General features: G+C 46.8%; 1 protein-coding gene across 8 annotated transcripts in view; it reads left to right on the forward strand.

Moving 5' to 3' along the window:
* Positions 1 to 13613, forward strand: part of ANO4 (anoctamin 4) — a 274760-nt gene that overhangs the window by 195180 nt on the left and 65967 nt on the right. The window lies entirely within an intron of this gene.

The raw sequence follows: 13613 nt of genomic DNA on the forward strand, positions 1-13613 counted from the left end.
GTTTGTGTGGGTCTTTCACACAGCAACAAGGGAGAGAGAAAAATAATTTTTATCAAAAGAAAAGGAAAAATGTGATTGTAAAACCACCAAAATGGGCATGAGGGTAGGGGGAAATATTTAACTCTTTTTTTTGTTTTAAATAACTAGATTTCAGGTTGACAGTGCCCCTTTAACCTTCACTCAATCCCCCCAGATAAGGCTTACATAACAGATACTTTAACAGCCTTCAGACATCTGCTAGAGTGCCATAGCTGCATTAAGTTTGTTTATGTGGTATAATAAGTCCTGTATATAATTTTTTACTGAACTGTAAAAGGATGAATGAAGAAAGAAATTTTCTTGGCTGCGGCCCAAATCTGTCTCTCCTCTAACATCCTGTGTGCCTTCTAGGTGTCCTGATCCCAAGCAATCATATAATTAAGCTTGATAAACTTAGAGAACCCCAACAATAAATTGTATAGTGCTAAAGGCAGACTTTGCTTATTCTTTTATAAGGCATTATCATTCTAAACACTAATAGACTACAAAATATGTGTGTTGTTGCTAAATATCTAGGGTGAAATCTTGGCCCCTCTGAAAGTCAGTTGTAGTTCTGCCACTGACTTCAGTCCGGCCCAGTTTCACCTCCACGAACAGGGGTCCTGGAAGGCTGATTTTCCTACTGGGATAAAGTTAAGGTTGTGGCATGTTGTCTGTAGTGTTGTGGTTGTGCTAATAGTGACATGTGGGTCTCTGGATGGAAGCAAGAGTATTGGCTATTTGATGCCTTCACTTTTCATTTCCTTGCTTTTGAGGTTTTGTTTTAGGGAATGTTTTCTGAACAAAGCAACAGAGGGTCCTGTGGCACCTTATCAGATACACAGCATGTTTGTTAGTATAATTATTAATGATCTGGAAAATGGGGTGAAACATGAGATGGCAAAATTTGCAGAAGACACAATGTTATTGAGGTGAATCAAAACAAGCGAAGACTGAATAACTTCAGAGGGACCTACCAAAGCTACATGAATGAGCAGCGTGATGGTAGATGAAAGTCGGTGTTGACAAATGCATGGTAATGCACATTGGAAGGAATAATTTCAACTACCCATATACATTACTGAGTACTAAATGTACTGTAACCGCTCAGATAAAAGACGACACTGTGGGCAGCTCAATGAAAATCTCTGGTCAACATGTAGTGACAGTCAAAAATAGGAAACAAAGCGTAGCTAAGCTCATGCTTGGTGCAGCTGATGGGAAGAGAAAGGTAAATGTGTCTCTAAGCCACCTTTGTCTCCTGGGACTGACTAGGGTCCAAACCAGTCCCCAGTGTAAATTAGAACAGACACAGAGCTGCTCTAACTGCTGCCAGCTATAATGGTCCTCTAGGGATCATTCTGTTGGTCTGGGATAACTAGAGTACATTTCCATAGCACTCATCACAATAGTGTGTAACACTGGTCTACAATTTTTGAGAAGTCATCTGCTTCAGAGATAAAATGTGCTATTTATTATGTATTTTGATGTGCTGAATTCAAATATGACAATTAAAACAACTGATTGGCTACTGTTTCTAAGATATTTAAGTTTTTACATTTTATGTCTATGTATATTGTGTAGATAGTAGAGTTTTAATCATAAATTGTAAACCTAGGTCTTTTCATGTGTGGTATGGTTGCTTTACATGATAATATTTCACCTGTCCTGTTTATGTAACACTTTAAAAATCAGCAAAAGGTTTATATCAATAAAATTTATTATGAAACAAAAGGCAAAAAACTATTCTGTACATAGTTTAGTCCTATTCAGTGTCTACTCGGCGCTTCTTGGCTTGTCTCTTGTATTCATTAAATGGAGCATCTCTTGTCACTGTCCAGCAATAGTCTGCAAGCATTGATGGGCTCCATTTGCCCTGATAGCGTTTCTCCATTGTTGCAATGTCCTGGTGAAATCGCTCGCCGTGCTCGTCGCTCACTGCTCTGCAGTTCGGTGGAAAAAAATCTAGATGAGAGTGCAAAAAAATGTATCTTTAGTGACATGTTGCAACCAAGGCTTTTGTATGCCTTGAGGAGGTTTTCCACCAACAACCTGTAGTTGTCTGCCTTGTTGTTTCTGAGAAAATGTATTGCCACTAACTGGAAGGCTTTCCATGCCATCTTTTCCTTGCCACGCAGTGCATGGTCAAATGCATCATCTCGAAGAAGTTCACGAATCTGAGGACCAACAAAGACACCTTCCTTTATCTTAGCTTCACTTAACCTTGGAAATTTTCCATGGAGGTACTTGAAAGCTGCTTGTATTTTGTCAATGGCCTTGACAAAGTTCTTCGTCAGACCCAGCTTGATGTGTAAGGGTGGTAACAAAATCTTCCTTGATTCAACAAGTGGTGGATGCTGAACACTTTTCCTCCCAGGCTCCAATGACTGTCGGAGTGGCCAATCTTTCTTGATGTAGTGGGAATCTCTTGCACAACTATCCCATTTGCAGAGAAAACAGCAGTACTTTGTGTATCCAGTCTGCAGACCAAGCAAGAGAGCAACAACCTTCAAATCGCCACAAAGCTGCCACTCATGTTGGTCATAGTTTATGCACCTCAAAAGTTGTTTCATGTTGTCATAGGTTTCCTTCATATGGACTGCATGACCAACTGGAATTGATGGCAAAACAGTGCTATTATGCAGTAAAACAGCTTTAAGACTCGTCTTCGATGAATCAATGAACAGTCTCCACTCATCTGGATCGTGAACGATGTTGAGGGCTGCCATCACACCATCGATGTTGTTGCAGGCTATAAGATCACCTTCCATGAAGAAGAATGGGACAAGATCCTTTTGACGGTCACGGAACATGGAAACCCTAACATCACCTGCCAGGAGATTCCACTGCTGTAGTCTGGAGCCCAACAGCTCTGCCTTACTCTTGGGTAGTTCCAAATCCCTGACAAGGTCATTCAGTTCACCTTGTGTTTTGCCTAAAAAGCAAGTACTGTCCAAACCCAGTCATAGATTTAGTCATAGATCCAGTCAAAGATGTATTTTAGTCATTTCTGGTTTAAATTGAGATCCCTTCCCTTTATAACTCAGTGACCCAGAATTAGTAAAGTTTGACTACATTTATTTCAGAAGCATTTTGGCTGTAAGCAGTGTAAGCAGAGATTTAGCTGATATATTTTTAGAATGAAAATACTGAACTACTGATCATTGCATATAAAATATGGGCCTGTAGTGAGGCGGCCTGATTCCCCACTGCCCCAGAGGAGGATGAGGCCCTCTGGACGCCAAAGTGGGCAGAGCCAGTGGAGTTTGCGCCCGCCCCCCAGAGGTCAGGGCGCAGGACAGGAAGTACAAAAGCCCAACCCCAGAGCTCACTAGAGGCCCGGCCGCCGGAGAAGCCAGACGCCTGTGGCCTAGCTCCCGGTTGGGAGACTCCTGCAGTTTGTGGCCGACTCAAGGACTGGCCAGACGCTGACCCGGAGAGGCTGGTAAACCTGCCTGTGGCAAGTTACCCAGAGGAGCTGCCAAGCCTACTGCTCGCCGGGTACCCAGAGGAGCCCATGGTGCTTGATTCCTTGGAAGACTCTGTCCAGACGCAGGTACCTCTTGAGGGGGAGGTAGGAAGTAGCCCGGGGGCAGCCGACCCTGGTCTGGCAGCAGCACACCCAGAGCCAATGTCTGTGTGTTGTGGTCAGGCAGGGCTGGCTTTAGGGCGAGTCAGCTGATTCCCCGGAATCGGGCCCCGTGCACCTATGAGGGCCCCGCAACATCCCAAAGGAGCTGCCGCCGAAGTCCCGGCGCTGTCTTTGGCGGCAGCTCAATTGCTGCTGCGGAGGAAAGTCCCTCCACCGAAGTGCCGCCAAAGGCACCGGCAGCCGATTGAGCTGCCGCTGAAGTCCCGGCACTGTTGTTGGCGGCAGCTCAATCGTTGCCGCTGTCTTCAGCGGCATTTCTGCGGAGGGTCCTTCCTCCGCGGCAGCGATTGAGCTGCCACCGAAGACAGTGGCGGGACTTCAGCGGCAGCTCCTTTGAATCAGGCCCCGCGGTGCCTAAAGCCGGCCCTGCGGTCAGGATCCCCACTGACGCAGCAGTGGGTCTTCTGCCACTGCTAAGGCCCCAGGCTGGGACGCAGTGAAGTGGGAGGGCCTGTGTCCCTCCTGCCACCCAACGTGCAGGAGGCAGTCTCCCCCTCTCCCAGGTCCTTCGGAGCCAGGACCTGGGCCTCCTGAACTTATTTGTCTGCTCAGCCCCTGCCTGAGGGCCTGAGCCACTGACTCTCTACTGCCCTGCCCTGACCCAGGGCCTGGGCCTGCTGTTTTAAAACTGTTTGCTCAGCCCCTGCCTGAGGGCCTGAGTCACTGACACACTACTGTCCCGCCCTGACCCAGGGCCTGGGCCTGCTGTTCTAAAACTGTTTGCTCAGCCCCTGCCTGAGGGCCTGAGTCACTGACACACTACTGAGCCGCCCTGACCCAGGGCCTGGGCCTGCTGTTCTAAAACTGTTTGCTCAGCCCCTGCCTGAGCCACTGACTCTCTACTGTCCCGCCCTGACCCAGGGCCTGGGCCTGTTACACTGCTCTACAGCCAAAATGCTTCTGAAATAAATGTAGTCAAACTTTACTAATTCTGGGTCACTGAGAACGAAAATGATGCTTAAAATTGTTGATTGGCTCTAGTTTTCAAGATATGCTATTGGGTCAGTATATACGACCCTTGACTTGGGAATGGCGGGGGATAAGTGAGTTATAAAGGGAAGGGATCTCAATTTAAACCAGAAATGACTAAAATACATCTTTGACTGGATCTATGAATAAATCTATGACTGGGTTTGGACAGTACTTGCTTTTTAGGCAAAACAATGAATGATGCAATCTGAAGCTGGTATTGCGTCATACATGATATGAATTGCATCATGTTATTCCTAGAATTCATGGATGATGCAATCATAACGAAGCTTACATCACTCTGCTGAACAAATTGCCCTATATCAGCTCTAGAAATCATACAGTGTCGTGCTCTCTTATTTGTCGGTGTTTGATTTTGCAAAGGGACACATTTCTGTTTAGCGAAAGTGAGCAGAGATGCCTCGTACTTGTGTGAACAGTGCACATAACTTCTGCTATGTTTGTGGTGAAGTGACTTTTGCATCACAAAAGCGCAGTATAACCACTATGGTTAAGAAAGCCTATCACCTTTATTTTGGCTGCAAAATTGGAGATCAGGACAAGAGGTGGGCCCCACACATACGCTGCAACACTTGTGCAACAAATCTTCGTCAGTGGTTGAACAGGAAAAGGAAATCTATGCCTTTTGCAGTGCCAATGATTTGGAGAGAGCCAACAGATCATACCAGCAATTGTTATTTCTGCATGGTGCCTTCAGTTGGGAAAGGTGTGTCAAAGAAGAAAATGTTATCCAAACATTCCATCAGCTATACGCCCAGTACCCCGCGGAGAAGGACTGCCGGTTCCTGATGCACCAGAATCATTCTCACTTGAGTCAGACGAGGAAGAGGATGAAACTTCTGGTCCTGAACCATCAATGTCACAGGACCAACATTTTCTCCCATCCTCCTCCTCTGAACCACACCTCATAACACAAGGTGAACTGAATGACCTTGTCAGGGATTTGGAACTACCCAAGAGTAAGGCAGAGCTGTTGGGCTCCAGACTACAGCAGTGGAATCTCCTGGCAGGTGATGTTAGGGTTTCCATGTTCCGTGACCGTCAAAAGGATCTTGTCCCATTCTTCTTCATGGAAGGTGATCTTATAGCCTGCAACAACATCGATGGTGTGATGGCAGCCCTCAACATCGTTCACGATCCAGATGAGTGGAGACTGTTCATTGATTCATCGAAGACGAGTCTTAAAGCTGTTTTACTGCATAATGGCAATGTTTTGCCATCAATTCCAGTTGGTCATGCAGTCCACATGAAGGAAACCTATGACAACATGAAACAACTTTTGAGGTTCATAAACTACGACCAACATGAGTGGCAGCTTTGTGGCGATTTGAAGGTTGTTGCTCTCTTGCTTGGTCTGCAGACTGGATACACAAAGTACTGCTGTTTTCTCTGCAAATGGGATAGTTGTGCAAGAGATTCCCACTACATCAAGAAAGATTGGCCACTCCGACAGTCATTGGAGCCTGGGAGGAAAAGTGTTCAGCATCCACCACTTGTTGAATCAAGGAAGATTTTGTTACCACCCTTACACATCAAGCTGGGTCTGACGAAGAACTTTGTCAAGGCCATTGACAAAATACAAGCAGCTTTCAAGTACCTCCATGGAAAATTTCCAAGGTTAAGTGAAGCTAAGATAAAGGAAGGTGTCTTTGTTGGTCCTCAGATTCGTGAACTTCTTCGAGATGATGCATTTGACCATGCACTGCGTGGCAAGGAAAAGATGGCATGGAAAGCCTTCCAGTTAGTGGCAATACATTTTCTCAGAAACAACAAGGCAGACAACTACAGGTTGTTGGTGGAAAACCTCCTCAAGGCATACAAAAGCCTTGGTTGCAACATGTCACTAAAGATACATTTTTTGCACTCTCATCTAGATTTTTTTCCACCGAACTGCAGAGCAGTGAGCGACGAGCACGGCGAGCGATTTCACCAGGACATTGCAACAATGGAGAAACGCTATCAGGGCAAATGGAGCCCATCAATGCTATTGCTGGACAGTGACAAGAGATGTTCCATTTAATGAATACAAGAGACAAGCCAAGAAGCGCCGAGTAGACACTGAATAGAACTAAACTATGTACATAATAGTTTTTTGCCTTTTGTTTCATAATAAATTTATTGATATAACCCTTTTGCTGATTTTTAAAGTGTTACATAAACAGGACAGGTGAAATATTATCATGTAAAGCAACCATACCACACATGAAAAGACCTAGGTTTACAATTTATGATTAAAACTCTACTATCTACACAATATACATAGACATAAAATGTAAAAACTTAAATATCTTAGAAACAGTAGCCAATCAGTTGTTTTAATTGTCATATTTGAATTCAGCACATCAAAATACATAATAAATAGCACATTTTATCTCTGAAGCAGATGACTTCTCAAAAATTGTAGACCAGTGTTATTGAACTGTTTGCTCAGCCCCTGCCTGAGGGCCTGAGCTACTGACTGTTAGTTGCCTGCCCTGACCCAGGGCCTGGGCTTGCTAATATTAAACTGTTCGCTCAGCCCCTGCCTGTGGGCCTGAGCTGCTGACTCTTTGCCGCACGGACAGGCTAATTCCCTAACTCACCTGACCTAAGTAGCGAGGCGACCGGGTTCCCCACTGCCCCAGAGGGAGATGAGCCCCGGCCAAACCCCTACAGGGCCTGATTCCAGTTTTACTCTCAGTGCAGTACATGGAGTTATCACAGTGTAAAACATGTGAGTGCGAAAAGAAAGATGCCATTTATCTCTATCTAAATCAGCATGTATCAAAGCAATGGCAGTACAGAGTGCTCTTTAAAAGATAAGTGTTCACAAGTGGCCTCAGTTGTCTCCTTCCTAATTGCAGAAGTTTAGATCGCCAGTGGCAGCACCTATTCATTTTGCCATTTAATGCACAAATTAAAACTGAGATCAGCCTTGGTATCAGAAGAAACTGTTGGCTTGATCTCTGGATCGTAAGAGGAGCCCTGCATTTTGCAACCAGCAGATATAAAGGGTGCAAATAGGGAAAATACATTGTTTGTCGGGAACGATTTTCAGTTAAGGGAGCGGAAAGAGAGAACATCCATGCTGGAGTGTGAGAAGCACCATAATACAAGAGAAATCTTATCTGCGGGGGTCAGAGTTGCTGGGTGAGTTATGCCTTAGACCTCTTTTTGTCCCTCTCAAGTGCACCCTTCAAGTGAAACAAGCCTGGCTTCCTGCACCTCACTCTGGGTGGAACCCCCATGCAGTTTAATCACTCTCAGCCTGGATCTCTGGGCTGCAAACCCCCCGCCCTTTTACCAACCATGTTAACCCAACAGGCTCAACTGCGTTTGGCACCCGTCGTCCCTTTTTCTCAGGGAACCGGTGACTGATTAATGTGGCTCAAAAGCAGATTCTTCACAACCAAGTTAGTACTTAATTGCAATAGGAAACACAGACTTTAGAAAAAGAGGTTATCACAACAAAGAATCCTGCATGCATATTTCCTACCTAACCTTAATCTATCCATTGCTCAAGTAGGTCCAGCATATTCCCATCTCTGGGTTGGCAGTGACAACCTCCTTGCTGCACTCCTTGTGGCGTTTCTTCGCCGTGTGTCTCAGTCAGTTTGGGGTGCCAGATTCAGTCTGCGGACAACTCACTCACCCTCTCCTCTATCCTGAGGCCAGCATCTTTAAGGTTTAGTAAGGTTACCATATTTAAAAAATAAAAAAAGAGGACCCTCCATGGGGCCCTGGCCCCGCCCCTTTCGCACCCCCCGGCCCCGCCCCAACTCCGCCCCTTCCCCGCCCCTTCCCCAAATTCCCTGCCCTAACTCCACCCCCTCCCCTGAGCGCCCCGCATTCCCCCTCCTCCCTCCCAGCCACGCGAAAAGGGCTGCCCGAGCGCTACCGGCTTCACAGTTTGCCGGGCAGCCCCCAGTCCCTGCGCCCCTGGCTGGCGCTTCCCCAGCGCAGATGGAGCCCAGGAGGGGAAGCGCCCAGACGGGGGCGCAGGGTCTGGAGGCTGCCCGGCAAACTGTGAAGCCAGTAGTGCTCGGGCTTCTGGCAGCCCCCATTCCTCCGGACCCTGCGCCCCCCGCCGGGCACTTCCCCTCCCGGGCTCCGGCTGCTGTGCTCCTCCCCTGACTCTTCGGCTCTGTTTAAGAGCCGAGCTGCCCGAGTGCTACCAGCTTCGGGCAGCCCCCATGCCTCTGGACCCTGCGCCCCCGGAGCCCAGGAGGGGAAGTGCTCGGTTGGCGGCTCAGGGTCCGGAAGCATGGAGGCTGCCCGAAGCCGGTAGCGCTCGGGCAGCTCGGCTTTAAACAGAGCCGAAGAGTCAGGGTAGGGAGCACAGCAGCCGCAGGAGGGGAAGTGCCCGGCCAGCGGTATTTTTCCCGGACATGTTCGGCTTTTTGGCAGTTCCCCCCGGACGGGGGTTTGATTACCAAAAAGCCAGACATGTCTGGGAAAAACGGATGTATGGTAACCCTAAGTTTAGGAGCCCCTTTGATCCTTGGTTTTGGTCTGGGAAGAATACACCACAGCAGACTAGCTGCAGGCAGGGGATATCCCTAATGAATAGCTTTCCGATTGTTCCCCAAGGAGTCTTATCTTTGTCATTGTTTCATTTCCTGTTGGTTCTCCCTTAAGGGTTTCCTGTGACTTAACTCCTGGCAGCAAGCAGATTAATATCGAACACATAACCTGAGGAACATAAAAGTACTACACGTAACTCCCTCATTCACCACAGAAGAATGTCTTTAATACTTTGCTTCACTACTTTGAATTATATACGTTGGTAAAAATAGGTGCTGATGCAAATAATCTCATAAAATGGAAATTTTCTTTCTCAGTGGAGCAGACAGATTGTCAGCCAAAAAATTAGGCCACAGGGTTCACTCATGCAGCTAAGTCAGACATCTCAAACTCATGTCAGTGTGTCTTTGTACAGCGAGACTTGCTACCCTTGTCAGAATTGACCATGTTACTGCCATATTTCTGTCTCTTTAGCCAGAAGAATTGTGGGCTCTGTTGAATGACAGAGGAATAAAAGCAATATGACAGCATTGGCCTTTGGTATAGTGAAGCTGAGTTTGAATGATGATAATCAGTGTAGATCAATCTTCACATTGCTTTAAAAATACAAAATATCATTTTAACTCAGACAGATGGATTGCTCCAACTGGAAACTCTTTGACATGCATTTTAAAATTGATGATTTCATTCATTCCAGGCCAAGTGTTGTTCACTCTCTTTCTCTCTCCTCCACTGCCTCTCACCCAAGAAACAACATGGGTGTTTTCTTCCTTACTGTAAAAGGCTGACCAAGAATGTTTTCAGGCAGTCTAAAGGCAACACTGGTTGGTTTCACTCTTTGACCCTAGCAGTCAGATGCAAATCATGTCAAACCAATCTAATAGCTTTCTTTGATAGGATGACGAGTCTTGTGGATAAGGGAGAAGCGGTGGATGTGGTATACCTAGACTTTAGTAAGGCATTTGATACGGTCTTGCATGATATTCTTATTGATAAACTAGGCAAATATAACTTAGATGGGGCTACTATAAGGTGGGTGTATAACTGGCTGGATAACCGTACTCAGAGGGTAGTTATTAATGGTTCCCAATCCTGCTGGAAAGATATAACGAGTGGGATTCTGCAGGGGGCTGTTTTGGGACTGGGTCTGTTCAATATCTTCATCAACGACTTAGATATTGGCATAGAAAGTACGCATATTAAGTTTGCAAATGATACCAAACTGGGAGGGATTGCAACTGCTTTGAAGGATAGGGTCAACATTCAAAATGATCTGGACAAATTGGAGAAATGGTCTGAGGTAAACAGGATGAAGTTTAATAAAGACAAATGCAAAGTACTTCACTTAGGAAGGAACAATTAGTTTCATACATACAGAATGGGAAGAGTCTGTCTAGGAAGGAGTATGGCAAAAAGGGATCTAGGGGTTATAGTGGACCACAAGCTAAATATGAGTCAACAGTGTGATGCTATTGCAAAAAAAGCAAACATGATTCTGGGATGCATTAACAGGTGTGTTGTGAGCAAGACACTAGAAGTCATTCTTCCGCCCTTACTCTGTGCAGGTTAGGCCTCAACTGGAGTATTGTGTCCATTTCTGGGCACTGCATTTCAAGAAAGATGTGGAGAAATTGGAGAGGGTCCAGAGAAGAGCAACAAGAATGATTAAAGGTCTTGAGAACATGACCTATGAAGGAAGGCTGAAAGAACTGGGTTTGTTTAGTTTGGAAAAGAGAAGACTGAGAGTAGACATGATAGCAGTCTTCAGGTATCTAAAAGGGTGTCATAAGGAGGAGGGAGAAAACTTGTTCAGCTTAGCCTCTAAGGATAGAACAAGAAGCAATGGGCTTAAACTGCAGCAAGAGAGGTTTAGGTTGGACATTAGGAAAAACTTCCTAACTGTCAGGGTGGTTAAACACTGGAATAAACTGCCTAGGGAGGTTGTGGAATCTCCATCTCTGGAGATATTTAAGAGTAGGTTAGATAAATGTCTATCAGGGATGGTCTAGAAAGTATTTGGTCCTGCCATGAGGGCAGGGGACTGGACTCAATGACCTCTCGAGGTCCCTTCCAGTCCTAGAGTCTATGAATCTATGAAGTTATGCTACAATATTAGCATAACAAGTTGTGCTGATGTAAAACATATTTAAACTGACCTGACACCCAGCTGTGATTTGACCCTAAAGTTTCTGAAGCACAGGATGGTTATATTTCCTCATTCCTTAAAATGAATCTGGAGAATGATCTTTTAAACTGTTCATCGTTATTGTTATTATTGATTGATTGATTTATAAAGCATCAGACATCATGATCAGGGTGCGGTACGCTTTCAGTCCATGTTGGAATTGTGGAATACATTTTCTAGAGACTCTGGTAAGAGAAGTTCCAAACAGAAATAAGAAAGCAAGGTAGAAGAATGCGCTCTGATTCATCAATTCTTCTTCGGGTGATTTCACATATGCATTCCACTCTTGGTATCAGTGCACCCAGCACATGGCCATTGGGAACTTTTTCCCTCAGAGGTACCCATTGGCTGGTTCAAGCTCCCCCTGCTACCATGTGCCACTGTGTGCGGGTATAAAGGGCAGAGCTGCATCGAGTCCTCCTCAATTCCTTCTTACCACCCATGATGGTCGTTGGAACTCTGTACTATACTGGACTCTGTGTGTGTGTGTGTGTGTGTGTGTGTGTGTGTGTGTGTGTGTGTGTAATTAGTCTATTTGTCAGACTTGTTGTTTTCTCCATTTGGCGTTTATTCCATTCACAGTACCAAGGTATGTCCCAATCACTGGATTTCAAGACGTGTGCTTTTTGTGCCAAACCTGTGTCAGTGAGCGACCTGCCCAATAGCTGCCTGAAGTGCTTTGGGGAAGCACATGTGAAGGAGCGGTGACAGATTTGCAGGGAGTTCAAACCTAGGACAAAGAAGGATAGGGAGGCTAGGCTGAAATTCCTGTGATGGAGGCCACCATCGGAGCCAACCCAGTCTGACTCGGTGCTGAGTGTTGCAGCTTCAGTGAGAAGTGCCAGTGTTGTCTTCCCTAAAGGAGTCTGGTCCCTTGGCACCACTGCCACTTCTGCCAGTGATTCAAGTTTCAGTACTGCAGGTGGCCCCTCATTACCATCCAAGGGGAAATCTGCTATGATGGCATCACTCCATCCATCACTAGACTCTCAGCACAGGACCCTGGCACTGACTGGATCAGCCCTGCCATGGTCAGATGAGGGGAATTCTCACTGTCAGAGTTGGAGGTGGGATCTTACCTATCACTACCCCACAGCAGGACTGGTCTCTGCACAGATCCTATCTTCCCATCTATCACCATGACCCTTCAATGGGACCTGCCTCAAGAATATGGCTGGGACAATGGAACTCTGCCTCATATTGGTGGCCATTCTGGAGTCCTTGGGCATTTCCCCCAGCTTCCAGATCTTCCCTACACAGTGAGTACTCAGTGCCCTCAATTATCAGGGCTGAGTCTACTCACTGAGTGGCTCCATCCCCAGAGTCTAGCAACTTGTTATCTTTGGGGAATTTTCTGGTATCGAGGTGTTCTGGTATCATCCTTCTGGAATGTGCTTGCATGAGTGCTCTGTGCCCAGCACCTCTTAGGAATATGTGTTTTTGCAATATCAGCCCTGTGCTTGCCAAATTCTGTGAACAGGGCCTGCCTCTTGCTCACAACCTGACTTTGCTTCATATCAGCAAAGTTTTGACCACTACATTAGTTCAGGCCTCTGATACAAGGGCTTATGTCTCAGGCTCTCTTCCTACTACACCAGACACTTTCATAAATCATCCCAGTTGTTCGTAGCAGTGGCAGACAGAGTAAGAGGTTAGTCCCCCCCCCCCATCCTGAGAATTTATTCCTGGATTGCATTTTGCATACTCATGTGCTATGACCTGGCTAATGTCTAGGGTTGCCAGGCATCTGGTTTTCAACTGGAATGCCTGGTTGAAAAGGGACCCTGGCGGCTCCCTGCCTGCCGTAGCTCTGCACGGCTCCCAGAAGTGACCACCAGGTCCCTGCAGCCCCTAGACACGTGGATGGCCAGGGAGGCTCCATGCACTGCCCCTGCCCCGAGGACCGGCTCCGCAGCTCCCATTGACCGGGAACCACGACTAATGGGAGCTGCAGGGGCAGCCACTTCCTGGGAGACACAGTAAGTGTCGCTGGGACCCCGCACCCCAACCCCCTGCCCCAGCCCGGGGTCCCCTCCCGCAACCAAATTCCCTCCTGGAGCCCGCACTCCCCCAACCCCTGGCCCAGCCCCTGCCTGCACCCAACCCCCCTGCCCCAGCCCGGTGAAAGTGAGTGAGGGTGGGGGAGAGCGAGCGAGCGATGGAGAGAGTGGGGATGGAGTGAGTGGGGGTGGGACCTCGGGGAAGGGGCAGGGCAGGGGGGCTGGGCAGGGGTGTTCGGTTTTGTATAATTAGAAAGTTGGCAAC

Source organism: Trachemys scripta, chromosome 1 (genome assembly GCF_013100865.1).
Source record: "Trachemys scripta elegans isolate TJP31775 chromosome 1, CAS_Tse_1.0, whole genome shotgun sequence".
Lineage (NCBI taxonomy): Eukaryota > Metazoa > Chordata > Testudines > Emydidae > Trachemys > Trachemys scripta.